Source organism: Phyllobates terribilis, unplaced genomic scaffold (genome assembly GCF_046119375.1).
Source record: "Phyllobates terribilis strain yellow unplaced genomic scaffold, ASM4611937v1 Scaffold_31__1_contigs__length_13893835, whole genome shotgun sequence".
Taxonomy (NCBI): Eukaryota; Metazoa; Chordata; class Amphibia; order Anura; family Dendrobatidae; genus Phyllobates; species Phyllobates terribilis.
Window position 1 is genome coordinate 11891349 of NW_027362791.1, and position 8386 is coordinate 11899734.

Genomic DNA, 8386 nt, shown 5'->3' on the forward strand with positions numbered 1-8386 from the left:
TGTGCCATGAACCTGAGAGTGCCTGGAGGGGTGTAACTAAGTATCTGCCCGATCCGACCAAGGTGGCACGACGGCATACGACGCCAGTGCACCAAGGAGGAACCGAGCAGAGGGACCAGGTGCTACTCCAGGACAGACCCCGGACACGGCTGTTGACCCACACAGGGGAATACAGGAACAGACTGGTAGGCTGGCACACAGACTGGTGGGTATAGGCAGGCACGACTGGTATGCAGGCAGGCGGGTATGCAGGCAGGGGGGTACAGGCAAGCACAGCTAGAGTGCAGACAGGGAGGCACTAGCAGGTAGGAACACAGGCGGGATAGGACCCAGTAAACACTGGGACTCAGGAACAGAACCACAGATGTGGCGGACAAACACAGCAGAGTGAGGCCGCCCAGAGAGGTGAGCGAGAACAGGGCAGGACAAAGCCGCCTAGAGCGGTGAGCAAGAGTAGAGCAGGACAAGGCCGCCAGGAGCGGTGAGCAAAGGGTCAGAGCTGAGCGATACTGCCGGAGCAGTGAGCAAGAGTGGAGCAAGACGAGACCGCCTGGAGCGGTGAGCAAGAGTGGAGCAAGACTGCCGGAGCAGTGAGCAAAAGGATAAGAGCGGAGCGAGACTGCCGGAGCAGTGAGCAAAAGGGTAAGAGCGGAGCAAGGCTGCCGGAGCAGCGAGCAAAGGAGTCAGAGCAGGCTAGAACCGCCGGAGCGGTAAGCAAAGGAGTCAGAGCAGGCTAGAACCGCCGGAGCGGTGAGCAAAGGAGTCAGAGCAGGCTAGAACCGCCGGAGCGGTGAGCAAAGGAGTCAGAGCAGGCAAGGCTGAGCAGGGGGGACAGGGCTCTGTTCACACGGAACAGACAGGAAGGGAAAGGCAGAGCCAGATACCCACAGGGTACTTGCAGTGAAGTAGCGAGTGGACCACAAACTCACAAACGGGAGTACAGAGACAACAAGCAGGAGTTAGGTACGAGTTCAGACTCTGCAGAAAAAGGAAGGGAACGGACATAGAGGCAAAACAGGTAAAGGATAGGAGAGAGTTCAGACTGGAACTGAGTGTACGGAGGAGACCGACACTGCAGCGGAATACAGGAGCGGGTCTGGGAATACGGCCCCCAGAGAGGCGGGACGAACAGGCAAGGAGCGTGTTCAGACAGGACAGACAAGATACAGGAGCGGGTCTAGGTAATCGGCCCCTAGAAGGCAGGAGGAACAGGCTAGGAGCGTGTTCAGACAGGACAGACAAGATACCGGAGCGGGTCTAGGTAATCAGCCCCTAGAAGCTGGGAGGAACAGGCTAGGAGCGTGTTCAGACAGGACAGACAACATACCGGAGCGGGTCTAGATAATCGGCCCCTAGAAGGCGGGAGGAACAGGCTAGGAGCGTGTTCAGACAGGCCTGGAAATACAGCCTACAGGATAGGCAGACAAGAGAACACAGACAGGACTCAGTTCAGACACGGGAACTGATACCGCAAGGCAGGAGACATAGACAGGACTCAGTTCTGACACTGGAACTGAAACCGCAAGGCAGGAGACATAGACAGGACTCAGTTCAGACACGGGAACAGATACCGCAAAGCAGGAGACAAAGAACGGGACCTGGCACCTTCAGAGTGCAAGCACACACTGAAAGAAACACTATGCTCAGGCAGGGATAGATGGGAGCAGCTGAGCTATATACCAGGTGACAGACAGCAATAGGCTGAGGACGCACAAGAGGTGTGACCCACAGCAGGTACAAAAAGCAGGAAGTGATCGGGCGCCGCCCTTAAGCAGCAGAAGCAGACACAAACAGACAGCATGGAGGGAAGCCAGAGAGACATTCTGGACTGGAAATCAAGTGCGCGCTCTTGCACAGTGGGAGATGGACCACCATGCAAGGACGCCGCCAGGTATGTTACAACGACTAAATATCAAGGACTCATTGGGCGAATCGCTCTGGAACTGAAATCGGAACGCTCACTCACATTTCCCCTATCTGAAAGTCTGATAAACGCCGCACAAATGACTAAGTCCAAAAAAAAATTTTTTTCAACTTTTTTCAATTTTACCCCCGTGGGATATATATTCTACCCACACACATTTGGAACTCTCCTGGGTTACCCTCACAGATATTATTCCCTCATTTAGTGGATATTTTCACAAAAAAGTGAAATTTTCAAAAATCCAGAAAATTGGCTGAAAATGACTAAATATCAAGGACTCATTGGGCGAATCGCTCTGGAACTGAAATCGAAACGCTCACTGACATTTCCCCTATCTGAAAGTCTGATATACGCCGGAAAAATGACTAAGTCCAAAAAAAATTTTTTTTCAAATTTTTTCAATTTTACCCTCGTGGGATATATATTCTACCCACACACATTTGGAACTCTCCCTGGGTACCCTCACACATATTATTCGAACATTTAGTGGATATTTTCACAAAAAAGTGAAATTTTCAAAAATCCTGAAAATTGGCTGAAGACAAATAAATATCAAGGACTCATTGGGCAAATCGCTCTGGAACTGAAATCGGAACGCTCACTCAGATTTCCCCTATCTGAAAGTCTGATAAACGCCGGACAAATTACTAAGTCCAAAAAAAAAAAATTTTTCAACTTTTTTCAATTTTACCCCCGTGGGATATATATTCTACCCACACACATTTGGAACTCTCCTGGGGTACCCTCACACATATTATTCCTTCATTTAGTGGATATTTTCACAAAAAAGTGAAATTTTCAAAAATCCAGAAAATTGGCTGAAAACGACTAAATATCAAGGACTCATTGGGCGAATCGCTCTGGAACTGAAATCGAAACGCTCACTGATATTTCCCCTATCTGAAAGTCTGATAAACGCCGGAAAAATGACTAAGTCCAAAAAAAAAATTTTTTAAACTTTTTTCAATTTTATCCCCGTGGGATATATATTCTACCCACACACATTTGGAACTCTCCTGGGGTACCCTCACACATATTATTCCCTCATTTAGTGGATATTTTCACAAAAAAGTGAAATTTTCAAAAATCCAGAAAATTGGCTGAAAACGAGTAAATATCAAGGACTCATTGGGTGAATCGCTCTGGAACTGAAATCTGAACGCTCACTGATATTTCCCCTATCTGAAAGTCTGATAAACGCCGGAAAAATGTCTAAGTCCAAAAAAAAATTTTTTTCAACTTTTTTCAATTTTACCCCCGTGGGATATATATTCTACCCACACACATTTGGAACTCTCCTGGGTTACCCTCACACATATTATTCCCTCATTTAGTGGATATTTTCACAAAAAAGTGAAATTTTCAAAAATCCAGAAAATTGGCTGAAAACGACTAAATATCAAGGACTCATTGGGCGAATCGCTCTGGAACTGAAATCGAAACGCTCACTGACATTTCCCCTATCTGAAAGTCTGATATACGCCGGAAAAATGACTAAGTCCCAAAAAATTTTTTTTTCAAATTTTTTCAATTTTACCCCCGTGGGATATATATTCTACCCACACACATTTGGAACTCTCCCTGGGTACCCTCACACATATTATTCCCTCATTTAGTGGATATTTTCACAAAAAAGTGAAATTTTCAAAAATCCTGAAAATTGGCTGAAGACAAATAAATATCAAGGACTCATTGGGCAAATCGCTCTGGAACTGAAATCGGAACGCTCACTCAGATTTCCCCTATCTGAAAGTCTGATAAATGCCGGACAAATTACTAAGTCCAAAAAAAAAAAATTTTTCAACTTTTTTCAATTTTACCCCCGTGGGATATATATTCTACCCACACACATTTGGAACTCTCCTGGGGTACCCTCACACATATTATTCCCTCATTTAGTGGATATTTTCACAAAAAAGTGAAATTTTCAAAAATCCAGAAAATTGGCTGAAAACGACTAAATATCAAGGACTCATTGGGTGAATCGCTCTGGAACTGAAATCGAAACGCTCACTGATATTTCCCCTATCTGAAAGTCTGATAAACGCCGGAAAAATGACTAAGTCCAAAAAAAAATTTTTTTAAACTTTTTTCAATTTTATCCCCGTGGGATATATATTCTACCCACACACATTTGGAACTCTCCTGGGTTACCCTCACACATATTATTCCCTCATTTAGTGGATAATTTCACAAAAAAGTGAAATTTTCAAAAATCCAGAAAATTGGCTGAAAATGACTAAATATCAAGGACTCATTGGGCGAATCGCTCTGGAACTGAAATCGAAACGCTCACTGACATTTCCCCTATCTGAAAGTCTGATATACGCCGGAAAAATGACTAAGTCCAAAAAAAATTTTTTTTCAAATTTTTTCAATTTTACCCCCGTGGGATATATATTCTACCCACACACATTTGGAACTCTCCCTGGGTACCCTCACACATATTATTCGAACATTTAGTGGATATTTTCACAAAAAAGTGAAATTTTCAAAAATCCTGAAAATTGGCTGAAGACAAATAAATATCAAGGACTCATTGGGCAAATCGCTCTGGAACTGAAATCGGAACGCTCACTCAGATTTCCCCTATCTGAAAGTCTGATAAACGCCGGACAAATTACTAAGTCCAAAAAAAAAAATTTTTCAACTTTTTTCAATTTTACCCCCGTGGGATATATATTCTACCCACACACATTTGGAACTCTCCTGGGGTACCCTCACACATATTATTCCTTCATTTAGTGGATATTTTCACAAAAAAGTGAAATTTTCAAAAATCCAGAAAATTGGCTGAAAACGACTAAATATCAAGGACTCATTGGGCGAATCGCTCTGGAACTGAAATCGAAACGCTCACTGATATTTCCCCTATCTGAAAGTCTGATAAACGCCGGAAAAATGACTAAGTCCAAAAAAAAAATTTTTAAAACTTTTTTCAATTTTATCCCCGTGGGATATATATTCTACCCACACACATTTGGAACTCTCCTGGGTTACCCTCACACATATTATTCCCTCATTTAGTGGATATTTTCACAAAAAAGTGAAATTTTCAAAAATCCAGAAAATTGGCTGAAAACGACTAAATATCAAGGACTCATTGGGCGAATCGCTCTGGAACTGAAATCGAAACGCTCACTGACATTTCCCCTATCTGAAAGTCTGATATACGCCGGAAAAATGACTAAGTCCTAAAAAATTTTTTTTTCAAATTTTTTCAATTTTACCCCCGTGGGATATATATTCTACCCACACACATTTGGAACTCTCCCTGGGTACCCTCACACATATTATTCCCTCATTTAGTGGATATTTTCACAAAAAAGTGAAATTTTCAAAAATCCTGAAAATTGGCTGAAGACAAATAAATATCAAGGACTCATTGGGCAAATCGCTCTGGAACTGAAATCGGAACGCTCACTCAGATTTCCCCTATCTGAAAGTCTGATAAACGCCGGACAAATTACTAAGTCCAAAAAAAAAAAATTTTTCAACTTTTTTCAATTTTACCCCCGTGGGATATATATTCTACCCACACACATTTGGAACTCTCCTGGGGTACCCTCACACATATTATTCCTTCATTTAGTGGATATTTTCACAAAAAAGTGAAATTTTCAAAAATCCAGAAAATTGGCTGAAAACGACTAAATATCAAGGACTCATTGGGCGAATCGCTCTGGAACTGAAATCGAAACGCTCACTGATATTTCCCCTATCTGAAAGTCTGATAAACGCCGGAAAAATGACTAAGTCCAAAAAAAAATTTTTTTAAACTTTTTTCAATTTTATCCCCGTGGGATATATATTCTACCCACACACATTTGGAACTCTCCTGGGGTACCCTCACACATATTATTCCCTCATTTAGTGGATATTTTCACAAAAAAGTGAAATTTTCAAAAATCCAGAAAATTGGCAGAAAACGAGTAAATATCAAGGACTCATTGGGTGAATCGCTCTGGAACTGAAATCTGAACGCTCACTGATATTTCCCCTATCTGAAAGTCTGATAAACGCCGGAAAAATGTCTAAGTCCAAAAAAAAATTTTTTTCAACTTTTTTCAATTTTACCCCCGTGGGATATATATTCTACCCACACACATTTGGAACTCTCCTGGGTTACCCTCACACATATTATTCCCTCATTTAGTGGATATTTTCACAAAAAAGTGAAATTTTCAAAAATCCAGAAAATTGGCTGAAAACGACTAAATATCAAGGACTCATTGGGCGAATCGCTCTGGAACTGAAATCGAAACGCTCACTGACATTTCCCCTATCTGAAAGTCTGATATACGCCGGAAAAATGACTAAGTCCCAAAAAATTTTTTTTTCAAATTTTTTCAATTTTACCCCCGTGGGATATATATTCTACCCACACACATTTGGAACTCTCCCTGGGTACCCTCACACATATTATTCCCTCATTTAGTGGATATTTTCACAAAAAAGTGAAATTTTCAAAAATCCTGAAAATTGGCTGAAGACAAATAAATATCAAGGACTCATTGGGCAAATCGCTCTGGAACTGAAATCGGAACGCTCACTCAGATTTCCCCTATCTGAAAGTCTGATAAATGCCGGACAAATTACTAAGTCCAAAAAAAAAAAATTTTTCAACTTTTTTCAATTTTACCCCCGTGGGATATATATTCTACCCACACACATTTGGAACTCTCCTGGGGTACCCTCACACATATTATTCCCTCATTTAGTGGATATTTTCACAAAAAAGTGAAATTTTCAAAAATCCAGAAAATTGGCTGAAAACGACTAAATATCAAGGACTCATTGGGCGAATCGCTCTGGAACTGAAATCGAAACGCTCACTGATATTTCCCCTATCTGAAAGTCTGATAAACGCCGGAAAAATGACTAAGTCCAAAAAAAAATTTTTTTTAACTTTTTTCAATTTTATCCCCGTGGGATATATATTCTACCCACACACATTTGGAACTCTCCTGGGGTACCCTCACACATATTATTCCCTCATTTAGTGGATATTTTCACAAAAAAGTGAAATTTTCAAAAATCCAGAAAATTGGCTGAAAACGACTAAATATCAAGGACTCATTGGGTGAATCGCTCTGGAACTGAAAACTGAACGCTCACTGATATTTCCCCTATCTGAAAGTCTGATAAACGCCAGAAAAATGTCTAAGTCCAAAAAAAAATTTTTTTAAACTTTTTTCAATTTTATCCCCGTGGGATATATATTCTACCCACACACATTTGGAACTCTCCTGGGTTACCCTCACACATATTATTCCCTCATTTAGTGGATATTTTCACAAAAAAGTGAAATTTTCAAAAATCCAGAAAATTGGCTGAAAATGACTAAATATCAAGGACTCATTGGGCGAATCGCTCTGGAACTGAAATCGAAACGCTCACTGACATTTCCCCTATCTGAAAGTCTGATATACGCCGGAAAAATGACTAAGTCCAAAAAAAATTTTTTTTCAAATTTTTTCAATTTTACCCCCGTGGGATATATATTCTACCCACACACATTTGGAACTCTCCCTGGGTACCCTCACACATATTATTCGAACATTTAGTGGATATTTTCACAAAAAAGTGAAATTTTCAAAAATCCTGAAAATTGGCTGAAGACAAATAAATATCAAGGACTCATTGGGCAAATCGCTCTGGAACTGAAATCGGAACGCTCACTCAGATTTCCCCTATCTGAAAGTCTGATAAACGCCGGACAAATTACTAAGTCCAAAAAAAAAAAATTTTTCAACTTTTTTCAATTTTACCCCTGTGGGATATATATTCTACCCACACACATTTGGAACTCTCCTGGGGTACCCTCACACATATTATTCCCTCATTTAGTGGATATTTTCACAAAAAAGTGAAATTTTCAAAAATCCAGAAAATTGGCTGAAAACGACTAAATATCAAGGACTCATTGGGCGAATCGCTCTGGAACTGAAATCGAAACGCTCACTGATATTTCCCCTATCTGAAAGTCTGATAAACGCCGGAAAAATGACTAAGTCCAAAAAAAAATTACCGGGGACGTATTAGTACGCACTTTTGCGTACCGCCGGTTCAGTGAGGGCTCCGGCGCTGAGCCCTCACTGAACCGAGCACATGTCAGCTGATTCTTACAGCTGACATGTGCCCGCAACAGCCGCGGGTGGAATCGCGATCCACCCGCGGCTGTTAACCAGTTAAATGCTGCTGTCAATCTCCGACAGCAGCATTTAACGCGCGCTTCCGGGTAGCGCGTCATAAGCCCCGCCCACCGGCGACCCCGTCACGTGATCGCGGGTCGCCGATGGGCGTGCATGACAACCCAGGGTCTGCAGCAGACGCCTGTGGTTGTCATGATCTTGTCGCTATGAGCGCCACCTAGTGGTCGGCGCTCATAGCACAGGACCATTTCTGCTGCATGCAGGGGACCTGCTCGTCCCCTGTATGTAGCAGAGGCGATCGGACAAC